Here is a 19,183-nt window from a genome sequence, read left to right as displayed (position 1 = left end):
GCCACATTAAATAAATTATTGTGCGAACTTAAGAAAAGCATTGACTTCGAAGGTTTTGAGTGGGCATTACAACAAATACTGCGCATGTTGGGATTTAGGTTTTAAAAAAAAATCTATTGGAAATAGAAAACTGCTTTTTAAAAGGAAAGATATTGTCGTTTGACGACATAAATATAGGATCTAATCTTATTTTTTCTTTCTTTGTCGTAACAATGCACATATATATGCTAGCATTATTCAAATACATTGTTATCTAAATTCTCTCTAGTTCGCTACCACCATTATTTTAAACTGTAGTTACGACGTGGCGTGCGAAGCGTACCATCTAAGCACTATTTGTGAATAGCGTAAGTTGGTAGGTAGCCTTGCAACTGAGAGCGTTGACGTCACTGCCAAGATAGTTCTCGCCGACTGTAGGAGTTCTCTACAATTTACAAACAAATGCCTTAGACAGTTTTTTTTCTTCTCTTTAAGTTAACTTATTCACCGAACGTATCTGAGTAAGTTGTCTCTATTTTCTACTCGGTTATATATGTTTTACAATCATTTCTGTTAATCTTGAACGACAGAAACGCGAATACAAAAACATCTAACAGAATTAAAATTCCAAACTCCCCCACCGGGAATCGAACCCGGGACCCCATACACCTAACGCACACGTGCTAGCCACTAGACCAGCGGGGAAAGCAAGTGAAATGCATTTTGTAGTATCTGAAGTTTACACCTATTTCATTCTGCTGTAATAATGTTTACCGTAGGTTCTCTTACGTATTCGTCTGTAAATATTATATAAATTATCAGAATTATTCATGATCTTCCATGGAAATTCACTGGTGCATGCGCAGTAGAAACAGAAGAATGCAGTTTGCTGATATTAGTCAGAATGCAAATTTCTAACAGGCTATCAGAATTTCTTATTGGAAAGTAGTGGTTCCCAACCTGGGGACGCGCAGCTTCCTCCTGAGTAAGCATGAAGTGGGAGTAAGGGGGCGAAAGCTACTGGCAGAAATGAATTGTGAAATAAATTATTATTATTATTATTATTATTATTATTATTATTATTATTATTATTATTATTATTATTATTATTATTATTATTATTATTATTCATACCACTAAATCAATTTCTTCACTGCTTTCTCGTCGCAGCCCAAAACCCAAGCGATCTGAATGAGAGTTTGTTCCACTTTTACTCGACTATAATTTCTCCTCGCAGACTAACAGATAGTTCTCTACAGCCTTTAGAGCTAGGCATTTTGACAACTTGTAGAAATTTGCATTGTGATCCGTATTAGCAATGACAGTAAAGTGGATCTTTCTGTTTCTTCTGTGCATAATCAGCATCATTATATCAGAAGTATTCCGCCATTACCAGCGGTCACTTACCGTAGCTGAGAAGCTGCCATGCTCCACAATCTTCTGTTAACCTCTCCATCTTCACATACGATTTTTCTGTTTTGATATCGCCAATAGCCTAATTATGTTTCTATATAGTCTAATTCGTCCCCTCCATCTCCAGCACATCCCTCATGATACAGTTCCTTCCTAACCAATATTCCAACCAGTTCCTCTTCCTCTTCTTAATAATATTTTTCTCCTTCCATTTCCAACCATCTCATTCGTTTTCCTCTCGACCCAGCTATTTCTCTCCATTCTTCTCCACGCACATATTTCGAAAGCCTCCAATTGTTTCTCATCATTTCTGCGTAATGTCAATGTTTCTGTCCTATAAATACAGTAAAATACAGTACACGAAGCATTTTATGAGTCTTTTCTTTTCAACTCTAAGGCCCCACAAAATAGTATTTTCTTCATCCTAAAGGCTTATTTCACTATTTCTATCCTTGCTTTTAGTTCACGTTCGCATGTCATATCACTAATAATACTATTCAGACATCAAAAACTAGTCACCTGTTTTTTTCCCCGCTCCTACTTCTATATTTGACACCGATCGCTTCGTTTCTATCACTATGGATTTTGTCTTTCTAACATTTATTTTCATTCCATATTCTTCAGAAGCCTTTCTCAAGTTTTCTACATCTTATTAATTTTCTTTGTAGATTCTGCAACAACTATCATATCAACCCCAAACCGTATACACCTCATCATTCTATCTCCTACCGAAATTCCATCTTCATTATGAAAACTCATTTTTTGCTATCTCTTCTACATAGCTATTAAATAATGTCGGCGAAATATATAATATCTGTTGAACTCACCTTTCAATTACAGTGCCTGTCTACTGTGCATGCGCCAGTGAATTTCCATGGAAGACCATGAATAATTCTGATAATTTATATAATATTTACGGACGAATACGTAAGAGAACCTATATGAATAACATATATCATTCCTCAAAGTAACTAATACGGTAAACATTATTACAGCAGGATGGAATAGGTGTAAACTTCAGATACTACAAAATGCATTTCACTAGCTTTCCCAGCTGGTCTAGTGGCTAGCACGTGTGCGTTAGGTGTATGGGGTCCCGGGTTCGATTCCTGGTGGGGGAGTTTGGAATTTTAATTTTCTTAGATGTTTTTGTATTCGTGTTCCTGTCGTTCAAGATTAACGGAAATAATTATAAAACGTATATAACCGACCAGAAAATCGAGACAAGTTACTCAGATACATTCGGTGAATCAGTTAACTTAAAGAAAAGAAACAAAGTGCCTAAGGCATTTGTCTGTAAATTGAAAGGAACTCTTAAAGGTTAGTTCCAGTCCCACCAAGGTAACATTTTTCTTTTATCTGTTCTCGAAGTTTCTCTCTGTATTTCTAGCGGTTTCGATTAAATAGAACTTCGAATAGAGACCACGTTGAATTCATTTATTGACTAAGCCTGAAATTCTGATAAAGGTATGGCTATGATTTTATTATTATTATTATTATTATTATTATTATTATTATTATTTAAAGTACGAAGTTTCAAATGAGGCGATGCAGAATTTACGTAAACAAAATAATAATTTATTTGATAATATTCACTAGTCCACTATACATTTGCGAGGTTTTGCTTTGGGAAATGTAGTGTATACGACATTGAATAGTAAAAGTATTACAATAAAAATATATTATTAAAAATACTGATTAAGTAATTGGAGTTAAACATACTTTCCAGTAAGAATTATATATAGAGAGGGTTTACTTTAAAGTGCGATGCAAACGAATATTCGAGTTTTAATCTCATTAGAAATCGATAACTTACATAAGAATATTTACTTCATTAGTTCTATAAATCGTTATGTTTATCGTATTATAATTCACTTTAAAATTAGGATTTTTCCATTTCAAAACGTAGAACGAGAAATAAATGCAATATTCTATTTGTTAAGGAAATCTTTCAAACAGTGATGATTTCAGGGCATGGCCTGTGGGAGAATTTGAGACTCTGTCGACATAAATTTCTCCCTTCGTGGCCATAAGTTATCTTCGATCATGCTCAAAGTGGACTAATAATGTTTTATCAGTTTTCTCTCATTCATATATTGACAATTACCGGGGGAGAATCTTCTGAAATCGTCAATGCGTATAGTTAGTTTTTCATTACAAATCAAAGGATAATAATGAAATATTGAACATAATATTTTGTTTTCAGCTGTGGATTTTAGATTTGCAATTCATATAATGTTCCCTTCTAATGGAATTTGAGTGAAAAGTAGTTGCCAAAGATTTATTTAAAGAAATGTTCTCAGTTCTCTCATAAAAATAGGAACACACTTTAAAAAAAGAAAAAAAAAAGCGAATACACACTTCACGGTTTGAACACATAAACTTGTAATTGAAAGAAGAATGACCCAAACCGCTCGACCCGTTCCTATGTCTTCAGTGCATCTCTTTTGACTTTTGGGTAAAGTAGTTTCCTGCTTCACACTTCTTTTGGTTTATGTCGATACGACTATAAGTTTGTGGTGAATATTTGGCAGTTACAGGTCTTGCAATGCATAAAAGTCCTTTTCGTATAAATTATGTTCAATTTTACGTCCTAATAACTTATATACAACAGGTTGAATCTGTGAAATGATTGAGGTTAGAGTGATCGTAAATGTTTTCATAGTTAGGAGCCTGGATATGCAAATCCGCTTAACGTGGGGATTTAATTTTGAGAAATTTGGTACTCAAAAGCTATGGATTTAACATTAATATAGTTCATTTTCGATTATTTTTACATGTTCCTGTGTCTCCCATAATAGAATTAGAGGTGATACGGGTTTCGATTCTCGTCAGGAGTCGTGTGGTTCGGGTTTCACGTTAAGTGGTAGATGCACGTCTTGTATAGAGTAGTAGCTGAAAGACACGCTGAACTCTATATCACCTCACCTCGTGAGATATTCTACGTTTGCATAATTTCTAAACCACTTTTCTTTCTTTGAATCTCCTCCTTCCTCTTAGGACACGCATAGGTTCAAACCGAAACATTCTTCACGGTTGGAGGACGCAAGGCTACGGTACCATGCGCGTACAACCCTTATGGGACTACGGTAGTGAGTTGCGCAGTTTGAGTTGCATGCACGAATAAAGCACGCTTACATTGATTATATATAATTAATAAAATCTCATATTAGGACTTACTCTGCACGTCAAACTTTTAACATATGCGACTTTTTAAATTATGTTCTTTTCCTTTATATTATTATTATTATTATTATTATTATTATTATTATTATTATTATTATTATTATTATTATTATTAATATTATTATTATTATTGCAATAGCTATATGAAGCAATTATCTCGGCCAACTTGGTTAATACACACCATGCAGCAACCGGTAGTTGTAGAAATTAGGCTTTTCCTGCAGAAGTTGTTAGCTCAATCGGTATAGTGCTCAGCTGTGGATTCAAGGGTTGCGAGTTCGAAACTAGTCTAAGTCAACAGATTTTTTCCTTGATATAATTCTTGAAATTGAAATGTTTCTCTCCTCACCTTTATCTCGTAATTCTGAATAGAGATGTTTGGATGTGAAAGAAAAAGTATACTAGAAAAGAAAGGTAAATTACATGATTCCTTTCGCAATTTTTAACTATATTTTCACCTATCTAGGACGTTTTTAAAAAAGTTCAGACTTCTAGACCTGCTTTTCGCTCTCTTATGTGTCCTTTAACTAATTTCTACAGTTACTTAGTGAATCACATATACATATATTACAGATGTCGTATCTCTTTCTCTTCTCTCTACATCATGTCTGGAGATGAATGTTTTGACAATAGGTTACAAACACGATTTTAAAAATAATACGATCTGCGATATCAGTGATACATATTGTGGTGTTTAACTTAACATATAAAACAATAAATAGAAAAACTGAGAATACGAATCTTTTCGTGCACTGATGCTTCAATAACAGTGCGCTCATGCTTCAAATCTGTGTCTTTTCTCCCTTCACCTATGTTAATTCCCTAGTCAAAATAAAAACTCTTCAAAATTAATCACAATTTCTTATGCAACCATCCCTTCCTTGCAGTACTGCGCGATCACATACCCGTCACAGCGATGTAAAGGCACTTTTGGCGACGAGGATACATGCGGCAGAACCGGCCCTAATATCATAGGTATTCTTTCATTATTTTCAGGTCACTTGCTGCAGCTATGAAATCTCCATGCACTACGGTCTTCAGCTAACTTCTTCGTTTTTATGTAGGAATATACAAAACGATAATCATGCCTGTTCTTCTGTATGGCTGCGAAACATGGTCACTTACTCTGAGGGAAGAACATAGACTGAAAAAAGTATTTGAGAACAAGATCCTGAGACGAATATTCGAACCCAAGAGGAACGGGAATGGGGAATGGCGGAAACTTCATAACGAGGAACTACATAATTTATATGGTTTACCCAACATTGTTAGGGTCGTCAAGTCTAGGAGGCTTAGGTGGGCGGGTCATGTAGCTAGAATGGAAGAAAGTAGAAACGCTTTCAAAATCTTGCCTGGAAGACCAATCAGAAAACTACCATTAGGAAGACCTAGGCGCAGATGGGAGGACAATATTAAGAAGGATCTCGCAGAGATTGGAATACAAAGTAGAAACTGGATGCAGTTGGCTAAGGATAGAAGTCGGTGAAGAGCTTTTGTAAACGCGGCATTGAACCTCCGGGTTAGTTAGTTTTTTTTTAGTTATGCTCTGTTTTAATATCGTCTATTAACTGCAGTTTTTTCGCCCCTTCCTCTTTTTCTTGCCACTGTACCTTCTATCCCCTTTATGATTCAGCTCTTTCTCAGCCAATGCTCCAACTAGTTTCAATTTCTGTTTTTAATTACGTTTAAAATTGTTTTTTTCTCCTCTACTATTCCTAACACTTTTTTCAATCGTTTTCAGGAGCTCATGTGGTTCGGATCCCAAGTTAAGATTTAGCTCCACGTCTCATAGAGCCTCGCTGATGAAAGGGATGCTAAACTAAAAATCAAATCTTTTTTCATTATTTGTGTATAGTGATCATAGAGTACAATACCCTCTTTTTCACACGACACATTTTATAATACTCTTTGTTAACTTAAAAATAGAGTTTTCCCACACCTAAATGATTCTTCCGCCATTCCTATCCTTGCTCATACTTCACGTTCGCACCTCATAACAACACAAATAATACTATCCACTATCCGTTACGTACGTATGTGGAATATATACATTCATACTACTTAAGTACCGAAAAGCAGTGACAGTGCGGTTTTAATGAAACAACATTTTTTCCACTTATTTTACTTTTTGTCCTGCATAACGAACAAATTATATCGTTTAGTTTATTCTTTTCCAGCATGTCATACAGCATACCTTAATTGTTTATTTTTTGTTTTATATACCATGGAAGATCTTAGCCGTTCAGCTTATGTTTGCCTTCATGTTCTACTGATTTCAATCGCGAACTCTGCAAACAATAATAACAATAACCAATTTAAAGGTAACATAGTGTTACCGCGTGCAGGTACTACAACGATAGAAACTTTTTTTTTTATCGCTACGTACTAATAGCTGTAGATAAGTTTCCTTCTCTAGTTTAATGCGATACAATTACTTTTTAAGGGCGTGATTTCTCTCAAGAACCGGAACTAGGGCAAATTTTGTGATAAGAATGTAAAGAAACTATTTACAGAAGTCGATAAACATACCGTGGAACATAACTGATATCTATCCATGTTTACAAGATTTCTTATCGATTAGTTTATCACTATTATCAACACAACCAACTGTAATCCATAGTATTAATATTTTGTGTTTTTTTCTTTTATTGGAAGAATAAATACTACGTACATATTTATACGTAAGTCACTGCTATGTGGTTATCCAGAACGCGATAACTCAATACGCACTGCAGCTGTGGATAAGGTCAATTCTTCGTGACTTATTTGTTCATTCATTTGTTTTAAGCGGCAGCGCCGGAGATCTGTACAGGCTTCCTTGCAGAAAATTTTGTCCCGCGGAGAGGAGGTTAACATTAAAATGTGAGAAGGCTATACTGGGACACCCCATGCTAAATACATGTCCAGCGCAAGACTGACATGTAATTACAATTTGATTTCTCTTAGTTTCAGAAGAGGACAGTTGGCCAGCTCCGCGGAGGCAAAAGTTTGTCCCTCGTCGGAAATAATATTGAAAGACGTTGTCTGGGTCACAGGTTGGGTTTCTGTCGCGTCGCGTTCAGTGCACAAGGAAATCAAGTTTACTTTTTGGTCATTTTGGACATAATTATCATTTGGATACCTACCATTACAATTCTGGACTTCATCTTCAAGATCTTTATTTGAAGCTCCTTACAGAGCTTAAAAGACCCATGTGCAGATATTGTAAATAACGTTTTACAATGTAAAAAACGCGGTTAACTTTTCCGTGTACTATCGCGTACCGTATAAACTCTATGGACCTTATACAGAGTCGTTTCGACGTATGATTTGCGCCATACTAATGGCCTGACTACTGCAGGAAACGCATGTTAGTCGACCTCTTTAGTATGGCATTAATCACGCGTCAGAAAGTCTCTGCGTAAGGTCCTATGTCTCTTTTATCACAACGTTACTAATTGGACTTGATTCCCTTGTGCTCTGATTGCCCCATATACACCTTTTCTTTCGGAGCTTGTTACCAAAAACTAAGGAAAGAATTTTCGGTGATTGATCATGCTGTGTTTTGTCACCACTGCCGGGTCTCTTGCCACAAGACTCTATTCCTCTACCAATTAGTTCATTTTAACTTTAAAATTGTTCCTTTTAGTATATTTTATTCGAATTCGTGTTCAATGTACTATTTTATCGTTTATGAAATTATTAATAACATAATAGCTTCCCATATCTGGTATTAACTAGTTTCTTTTCTTCTTTTTTAAACAATTATATTTCTAGGATTATTCTTCTCTCTCTCCAATCCTTTGTTAACATTCCTCATTGCATTGGTTTGTTGTTACCCAGTTAATTTTCTATATTCTTTTCCACATCTGCATTCCGAAGCGTTCCAGTTATTTTTCTTTGCTATATCGTAATGTTCAGGTCTCTGCCTTATACAATACAATACAATACTCCATCCGAAACCTTTGGTAAGTTATTTCTGTAATACTACCTTGGTATGTATATTAAACAATCCACAAAATGCAGTTTTCCTCTTTCTAAAGGCTTCTTGTGCATTCCTATCCTTGCTTTTATTTTTCTTTCACATTTCTGATGCTCTCTATCTAGGTTAGCCATCTTTTCTGTTATCTCACCTCTAACTTTTATAGTTGACACAGTTCTCTGTTGTTCCAATCACCATTGATTTCGTCTTTTTCTTTCTTTCTTTCTTTTCTTTTTTCTTTTTCTTTTTTCTTTTCTTTTTTTTTTTTTTTTACCTACAGGCCTATTTTCATCCCATATTCTTCAAAAGTTTTCCTCTAGTCTTCTATCATTCTGTTAATTTTGATTTTAGATTTAGCCATGAGAATCATCCTCTGCGAAGTGAATACACTTGATAAAACATGACATTTTCACAGAATTGGATTTAGTGGTACAGAGCATGAAATGTCGGAATATCGAAATATCGATATATAGGTGAATAAAACTTTTGGATATAAATTTTTCAATATCTGAAAATATCGATGGACCAGTCATTTCGAAATATCGCATATTCCTAGGAGTAAAGCACGTTCGTATTAAGTGATGTAATCTTCTTCTTCTTCTTTTCTTTAATGAAGAAAGTTGCGGACAGTGGTGATTTAAAAGGTTTTCCTCAGATTATATACGGAGGAACACTAAAAGTAACAGTGGCAAAACACTATTAATCCGCATTGAGCATGATTGGTGATATGAGCCTGGGAGAAGGGTTATTCCGGGGAAAAGTACTTTCTGAAATTGTAACCAGTAGTAGATATAGCCAAGAAGACACTTTTACATTGATAGTAGGAAATAAGATTTCGGGAGAAAGTTGGTTAGGACTTAAATTCAAATGTACCGCCTGGAAAGGCTAAGGAAAAAAAAATCTCAGTCAGATCACCTGACTGCAGATTTTGAACGCGGGACCTTCAGTTCGCGATGCAAGAACACTAGTCACTCATCTACCTCCGTTATCTCTGAATAAAAGCAAAAATGAGAGCAAGAAGAGGGAAACTGAAGCAGTAATTCTGCCATCGCGTCCTCGAAAGTCTGGTATAAACTTGTAGTTAATTGATGCAAGTGCGGACAAAAAAAGAAAGAAAAAAAGACTATTTCTTGGAAATTAATCAAGTCATAATCTTAGATAAGTTACGGCTCACGACAGATTAATTTAATTGGGAACGGTGTCAATAGAGCATGACTATATGCTGTCGAAAGGAAGAAAGAAAAATGCAACGTTAATACTTCTGAACAAGAAGCACGCAAATGACTGCCTTGAATTCATGAGTTTGTTATTTTACACAAATGCAGCCAAAACGAAAGCAAATGTCATTCCTTAATCTCCCTATAATTATACGTGTAATTGGAATTTACAAATATAGCCAATGTGTGTGTAATAATTCTTTACAAGATTGAAAACAATAAAATGAACGTTATTAATTATTTTTACAAAAAAAAAAAAAAAAAAAAAAAAGTGTGGAATATGTAATTATCACGCAAATAAAAAGCATTAATTGATGTCATCCGCATACCTGGCGATCATAAGTTAGTGTAATACAGGGTGTTTCAAAAAGAATCATCCGCTTCAAATTGTAATAGTATTCATAATATAAAACATAGACATTTCAGACGAATTTTACATTACAAAGCTAATCATGAAGCTTTTTATATACTAAATCATAGGTTTAATATGGCCCCCTTGCGATGCACGGCGTATGTCCATACGGTAGATTTTTTTAGGACTGCATGCGAAACTCTGCCGGATGCGCTCTACGATTTCTTCTGATACGCAGGGACGACCATTGGATTTCTCTTTACACAAACAACTGTGTCTTGGAATTGTTTATACCATCATCTAACGCCCTGAGTGTAAGCAAAATTCACAGTTATTACGGACTTAACACTTCGCGAAACATAGGACCCAAAATGATATCTGCTGTGCAATCACCCGCTTGTCAGGATCATCCACTATTAGCAACGGAATCCCTCAAGGTTCTCCATTTGGACCGTTATTTTTAAAAAATATATTAATGATGTTTCATCATTGTAAAATTTTACTCTATGCTGACGACAATCTAGCTTTTTAGAATGATAAATAATATTCAGGATAATAGTACGTTACAACAACACCTAAAAAGAATTATTGCACGGTATAAACACAATGAAATGAACATCAATTCTTTAAAAACTAAATATATTACATACTGCAATAAATATCAATAGACCCCTACTATGTTAGTTAATATAAGATTGAAGGTAAAATTTTGCAAAAAGTTTATACTATAAGAAATCTAGGAGTAGTGTTTGACGGCTTCTTACGTTTCAACGAAGCGAAGAAAATGAAAATGATTTTCTGTTCAATCAATGGCGTGGCTTTTGCCAATCAGATGCATATACTTTTATACAAACCGTTGGTTAGATCCAAACTAGAATAATTACGTGTTGCTTGGCACGGTGTAGTTTGCCACGACTCGATTTTGGTTATGTTTTAACCCTTTTAGGATTTCCACTTTTTGAGGTAAATTTTAGACTTTCACACAAACAGCTACAGCTTCCTTACTATTTAATGTAAGATCATGGTTCATACCTATTAAAAAAAATAAAAAAAAGAATAGAGCATCCATTCCAACGGTACCACTCGTTTGTTTGTATTATACACCAGAGATGGAAAAATTGGGGAAATAAGGGAGATTTAAAAAAAAAAATCAAAATTTTTGCATCTCTCTGGCTCAGGCCTGGATTCACGTAGGGATCTTTTTTTTTTTTTTTTTTTTTTTTTTGAAAATGACATAGTTATGTACACAATATGTATGCAAAATGTCAATCTTGTATCTTGAAAACTAAGGACGGAAAAAGTTTTTGAAAGTCTGAAGGTGACTAATTTTTTATAAATACATACATTTAAAAAAAATTACTGTCATTACTTTTGGCCTAGAGTCATGGTTCAAACGCCATTTTCTTCAGTATAACAACCTCTTTCCAACGGTACCACTCACACGACCCTATCATACACCTGAACTGGAAAAATCGAAAAAAGCTGGATTTTTTTTTTCTGAAAAGTCACTCCCTAGGATTATTTGTGCCCCTCGGGCTCGGGTCCGGGTTCACGTAGGGATCTCAAAGAAACTGAGAAATACTCAAAGGTGCACACAATCCGTATGCAAAGTTTTAATCTGATATCTTCGTGAAAAAATTTTGAAATTGGCGTGAAAATTTTTTGAAATTTGCTTTAAGATAAAAGTTACGCCCCTCCGCCCCCCTTGGTGCCGCCAAGTTGACCATCCGGTTCCAAAACGTATTTCGGAGTGTTCTTTATTCCATCCTTGACATGACGAATTAAAAAGCCGGCATAACATGTATTTTTAACAAGCAGAACATAATGTAACAGGAGATGATATTAAGAAATCAGTTAAAAGAGAAAATACAATTATAGGGCTATCAATTTACTAAGCTATTGTGATATTAATGATGTTTTGTGTTCATTTATTTGGAGTTTAATGTTATCTTTCAGCAGCGAGTCTAATGAGACCTCTCCGTTCCAAAGGCGAGAATACTTACTACTTGTCCCAGGAAATCAAAAACAAAAGTGCCTGGCAACCCTTCCTTTCACTCCAAGATGTGTGTATCTCACGATAATCAGATCTGATAACATCGGAATGCAAAGACTGTGGCAAAATCGTGGCAAACAACACGCCACCATCAGAATATGTGTGAATTATTTGAAATAGTTTAACAGAGACACTCATAAATAGACTTGAAATGCCAGAAAATATTTTATTAGAACGCTTTGTTTTAAGTTAGAAATGAAATGAAATTAAGTTTTACGTCCCACGATTATGCCGACTAGGCTAAAAGAGACGGCGATGGTGAGAGATGAATTAAATGAAAATTGGAGGAAAAGAGAGAACCCCGAGAAAACTCAAGCACACGGTGTTTATTCACCACAAAGTTCACCTGGCGCGAGCTTTATCGAACCAGGACCCCATGTGCCAGAAGTGAAATATCTACCACTGAGCCACGGGGGCTCATTGTTTAAAGTCTGGTTTAGATTACTATCCTAAGACATCAGACTACTGGACAGCATATTTTAAACTTGAATCATCTGAAGACAGAAGGAAGAAAATTGCTTGATGAGATGTTTGTGGAAAAAATACTTGACAATTGTTACCCTTGTACCATCTGACTTTCACCTAGTAATGCGACCGTGTTGCTGCCAACGAGGAAGAAATATGCTAATGTGTTTCCTCTCGACGTTTCTCCCATTGTGCGCTTGTTTCAATGGAGGCACAACCAACCCCTGTTTTTATGTCAAATTTTGCAGATGACCCCCGTTGGAGATAGTCACGAGACGCCCCTGGTGTCGCTACTATTTTTATTGCATTCTACACATACGATTTGGTAGTTCAATTGTTTGTTTGACGGCTCTATGTGCATTATTAGCTGAGATAAAGGACTGCTACGGATAGTCAGATAAAAGTCTGCAACAACGCCTCTAGCGGCTAAATGGGAAAGGATATGACAAAGTTTGTCCTCTAAAAGTTGCCTTACATTTAATGTCTTTTCGAACGATTCCGACAGTTATACCACTTTCCATTGCAAATTTTGAAGTTGCCCCCGTTGGAGGTATTCACGAGACGCCATTGGTCTCGCTACTATTTTTATTGCATTCTACATATACGATTTGGTCATGCAATTTTTTATTTGAAGGTTCTACGTGCAGTATTAGCTGCGATATAGGCTAGGTACGTTCTTATTGAATCACCCGCTATGTAATCACTGCATATCTTAAAACTATATTTTATTTGTCTTGGCAATGAATTTTAAGAATAGAAGCTCACTTTATTGTTTAAATACTTTTTTTTAATTTACTCATTTCATATTTAATTGGTATAATATTTTCTATTGTTTTCTAATTATATTCTATTGTATAGTTTTATATTCGTATCACTGAAGTATACGGCCAAGTACTGTACGTTGATAAAATTTATTATTATTATTATTATTATTATTATTATTATTATTATTATTATTATTATTATTATTATTATTATTATTATTATTATTATTATTAACGATGTTAAATGCCTGTGCCACTTTGTTTTTAAGTCCGTTGATTTATCTGGGGAATTATTTTTTTATTTTCTTTAAAACAATTTGATTTTACTGCTTTCTTCGTCAAATCTATTTAAATGCTTCTTACTTCATGAAAATTGTTTTGTGATATATAATTCTAATATTTGATCATCTATTTAATATAAGTAATATTGAATTTATACACGCGTGTAATGCGAATTGATTTCGAGAAAGCAAATGATATTTAACTATAGACTTGAAGAAGAAATCAGTGAAAATCCCATAATTAAAATTCAAGTTCATTTCATATAAAACAGAAAAATTAGTCCCCATATAACTCAATTGGCTGAAAAGCAAAGAAAGGGGAACGGCGGTTCAATGGTAGACTGCTTACCTCTGGGGCATGGGGTCCCTGGTTCGATCCCCGTTCAAGTAAGTGTGGATAATATCGGGTAAGTGGGTTTTGTTCAGGGTACCCCCCGTTTCCTACCACATTTTTGTTCCACCTATTCTTCCATTATTCATTTGCCTTAATTCATTTTCATCATTCATTTGCACTTTTATGTTCAATGTGAGTTCAGGTGTACCACAGGGATCCAATTTAGGACCATTGTTTTCTTTTTTTATTATTTATAAGTTACTTACCACGAGTTGTTAAGTTCTCAAAATGTCTTCTGTTTACTGACGACTTAAAATTTATATGAAAATAACTAACCAACTCGATTGTTTTGAGCTACAAGATATAGACAGTTGTTACATATGGTCGCTGCAAAATAAATTTAATTTTAATATAAAGAAACGTTCAGTGCCATTAACCCATGAATGTGTTCTGAATCGTGAACCATTAACTAGAGTAAAGTTTACCAAATATATATGTGTGTGTGGCTACACTTATATACGAATTACACATTAAAAAAATAGTTAATGAATCTTATAAAACACTTGGTTTTGTGCTACGTAATTCTAAAAATTTAAACAATGTTTAAATGCATTTAAGTTATTTTATAGTTATGTCAGAAGCAGCTTTGAGTATGCACGCTTGGTATGTTATATTAAGAAAATTGAAAGAATTCGAATTAAATTTTTGAGACAGGTGTATTACAAGAAATACATAGTACAAAAGATCTTCATATGAATAAAATATTTCTTATAATAATTTAGTAAATGAATTTATCTGTGATAACATTAGAATTAAGGAGAGAAATAACAGATCATTTATTTTTGTTTAATAATATTGTAAACGGCATTCTGGAATATGGTGACTGTTTACAACTATTAAACTTCAATGTTAAAATGAATGCGTTACGGAACCGGCAACCACTCTACTATAAGAAATCAAATTCAGTGTATCATCACAACTCACTACTTACAAGACTCTCGAGGAAACATAATAACGCTGTTAAAGGGAAACATGAAATCGATTTTGCAATGACGATGAAAGTATTTACGGCAAATTTAAGGGAGAAAATAAAGAAGTGAAATTATGATATTTGCAATTGTGAATAGTGCCTAAAATTACTAAATTTAGAAATTATTTTGAAATTTCTTTTGAAATTCTGTATCTATATATTGCCTTGAAGATATTTTTGTGTTTTTCATGTATGTATGTTTTTGCTTTGCATTACTTTATTGTGTTATTGTGTTCTTCATTTTTAACTTTTTATTTCTTATTTTATTTGTATATTATATATTTTTTCTTCATAATATGATGTGGCTATACATATCGTGCTGTAGTTGCATATTATGATGCAATTACGAATATTTATATTATATTAAAAAGTTGTACAGTGTGATGGTCTATGTATATTTGTGTTATATTTTATGTTTGTAAAGCTGTACAATACTGGATACATAATTATAATACCTATTGTAATTGGAGCTTAAGCTCTGTTATAGGTGATAGATAATAAATAATCCCTCTCCTTAACCCAAAGGGCATAATTGTGGGACGTTAAACTTAAAGAATTCATTTTAATTTCAAAAGAAAAAAAAACAGATACGTAACACTGTTAAATATAGAAAAACTTTTACCGACTACCCTATGTACACTAACATAATCACTTGTGACCTTTTTCTTTCTAATTCTAAACTGCTTAGTATTCTAATTTGTTCTGTAATATAACCTTCTGTTCAAAATAACCCTTCAGTTTTAGTCTTGCAGCCAGAGTGCGTGCCTTTCATGCACGAAGGTTCTCAGTTCGATTCCCGTTGGGGACGAATTGAATGGTTCAAATCTCACTTTAAAATGAAAGTCTCATCCCATATTACCTTGCTACTAATACAAATTAATCTTGTTCAATATATTCGAAGTACAATTTCAGTCACACAGGGAGGGGGAGAAGAAGGAAGGCATGGTGGCTCAGTTATAGAGCGCTGACTTTTGGTGCGAAGGGGTCAATCGTTCAATCCCAGGCCATGTGAGTTCGTGCTGGACAACATCGTCTCCATAGATTTTCATGGGTATTCTTAATTCCTTCCACATCCTCATTCCAACAATTTATTCATTAATTTTATTCACTTTCATTAACCATCTACCTCCTTTAGCGTAACATTAATTTAAAGATTTCATTTTAAAAACAAGTCATAAGTGATGGCTATCCTTAATTACATTACTTTAATAATAATATACGTACAAAATTTTAAGCTGATTTAGCTTATAATTAGGGCTGGCAGTTTTCAACATTACTGACATATTCTTTGATTTAACTTTGAGATTAGTGCCCCTTTCAGCAGTGAGACGTAGACTTACAGCTTAACGTGAAATCCAAACCAATGAGCTCCCGTCGGGAATCGAACCCGAGTTTTCCATGTCAAAGGCGGGTTCGCTCGCAGCCTACCAACGAGGGAGCTCCAAATATTCTTTAGAAAGTAGTTTCATAGCATTAGACTTATACACTCCAAAGAAACTATTTTCACATTCGTTATAGGCCCTAATATCGTGGAAAGGAACAATTTGATAATCTTCAAGAAGCATCCATTTGTTGAGTAATTTCATAAGAATGATTTCGTTGACTCCATTTCAACTCAATTTACTTGTAGCCTTTCACTTATTTTGAATAAACTACACATTAGATAGCTGGTTATTTGTAATGAAACATCAACTAGGTAGCGAAGCATCCGAGTATATCTAATGAAATTCATTTTTACCCATGATAAATATTCAACATTACAAATGTGTAAAAGTAGTAGAGCTATGTTAAAGCATTATATTGTTTACTTTTGTTTATTATGCACAGAAAGAGCATCTGGTTATCTTCACAAAAGCTTCATATAAGTGCTTCCTTAATGGTAACACTTTCTCTAATTTGTATTTCTTGTATCACTGTGCACCTCGATTAGTTCTCAAGAGTAAAATTACTCAAATTTGAATATCTTTACAGGGAAACAAGATACAAATGTCTAACCACCTGGTTGCGTAGCATATGTATTTGTATGAGGTGTGCTCGAAAAGTATCGAACCATTGGTTGGCAAAAATATATTCATTGTTTTGGAAATCCGAAACATTAATCCTCTTCAAAGTAGTCTCGTTGGTAATGCACACACTTCTCCCAACGCTCCCGTCGTTGTTGGAAATACTTCTTGAACGCAGTTTTTGCAATGGTGAGCAACCATGCCGTCATATTCCGCAATGTCTTCTCTTGACTCAAATAGGATCCCTTTTAATGGCATTTTCAACTTGGGAAAGACCAAAAGTCACATGGAGCCATGTCGGGTAAGTAGGAGGGAGCCTAACGACACACAGGAATGTTGTGATTGGCGATGGAAGCCTGAATCACATTTCGCGGACATTTTCCTTATGCCCAAAGTATCGTTCAAAATTGAATGTACTTATCCGATCCGATTGAATGGTTTCCGATTGGGTATCGTCAAGATTTTGACAAAATTTGATGCAATATCGCTGCTGAAGTTTTTCTGTCATTTTACAAAAGAAATGAAATGAAATCTGACGACCGCTCATTACGCATGTTCTTCACGCGTTGGCCAACTGCCAGCGATAGACGCTCTCTGCTGTCAGGGAAAAAAAATCACAACTGCTCATGAGTGTCCCCTCTATATCTACACTGAAGAAAGTATCCCGGGTTTCATTGGTTTAAAGTAAAGTTCGATAATTTTTGAACATACCTCGTACATGCGATTTTTAAAGTTCCTCTCCATACTACTATCGCGAGTTTACTCTTTCTGTTAGTATTAGTTCTACTTCCAAACTATGCACACATGTTATGAAGTCTTATAGAAAGCCTCTATCCGTCTGTCTTTCTCTCTGCTGACAGGTGCCAACCCATAAGCCATAAGAGACAATGGGCAATAGTTATTTTCTTTTAAACAATAATTTCGTTCTAAAAAATAGTTTTCCCTAACCTTTTTCCAAGTTTGGATCACCAAATGTTACAAATCTATCATAATTTGACAATGTAAAGCGAGAAGTTTCTAGTTTCATGATCAGCTAGCAAATACTCAAAATAAATTAACTCGAATCCATCATCCAAAGATAATTAGGTAATAACATAATTCTTATTTTTCAGACTGAGTCTTCTTATATCAATTATTAATTGTCCACAGGGTACGAACTAGGAAATTGCTGCATGGGTGAGGAGGTATCAGACAAATTTTACAACATTCGTGAGCTAAACTCACTGTGACAATTGGGGGCGCGGTGGCTCAGTGGTAGAGCGTTATCCTCTGATGCTTGGGGTCCCTAGTTTGATCCCAGCTCGCGCCGTGTGGACTTTGTGGTGGACAAACACCGTGCTCGTGGGTTTTCTCGGGGGTCTCCCGTTTCCTCCCATATTCTTCATTCCACCACTTCATTCATTTCTCATAATCACCGTCTCCTTTAGCCTAACCAGCATAAGCATGGGACGTAAAACTTAAAAGATTTCATTTCACTGTGACAATTACTGTAATATTCTAAAGATGATCAAATCTTCGCATCAGTGTGACTTCATTGTTACTAATAACTACCAACAGAAGATACATGAGAAACAGAAAGTGAGAAAACATTCAGGTACATTTGTAACACAATATTTCAATTTAAAAAATGCTTAACTAGTGTAACGCAGGAAATGGAACAGAACTGCATGTTTCATTACAGTTATATATATATATATATATATATATATATATATATATATATATATATATATATATATATATATATATACAGGGTGGTAAGAAACTATTTGAATAAACTTCAGCAGCTGATTCCTGAAACCGAAACAAGCAAAATAAAGTCCTCTCGAACTTTGGTCAGTGAGAGAGAGTTTCGGCGATATAAGGTGCTGAAAGCATGGGAAAATGAACTTCAGAGGGCTGTAATTCTAAAACAATGATACGTAGAGATTGTGGTTTAGAACATGACACTCGAAGTCATACCTGCTCGATTGAAAAATGTATGTTTCAAACATCTGCAAGATGTGTGTGAGGGATTCCCCAAAGGAACGTAGGGATCTCCTATAACCTGACAAATAATCTCTACGTTCCCTTGGAGAATCCCTCCCACACATCTTCCGGAAGTTTGAAGCATACATTTTTCAATTGAGCAGGTATGAGTTCGAG

At 34.7% G+C, this 19,183-nt stretch overlaps 1 protein-coding gene across 1 annotated transcript in view; it reads right to left on the bottom strand.

Moving 5' to 3' along the window:
* The window catches only part of LOC145664704 (extracellular serine/threonine protein CG31145), a 581,685-nt gene that overhangs the window by 481,787 nt on the left and 80,715 nt on the right, over positions 1–19,183 (bottom strand). The gene's annotated exons all lie outside the window — the stretch shown is intronic.

This window comes from Thermobia domestica, chromosome 11 (assembly GCF_964235325.1).
Source record: "Thermobia domestica chromosome 11, izTheDome1.hap1.1, whole genome shotgun sequence".
In the NCBI taxonomy this organism is placed as follows: domain Eukaryota; kingdom Metazoa; phylum Arthropoda; class Insecta; order Zygentoma; family Lepismatidae; genus Thermobia; species Thermobia domestica.
Note: the sequence above shows the minus strand (reverse complement) of the source record. Positions and strands in the feature narration are given on the sequence as shown.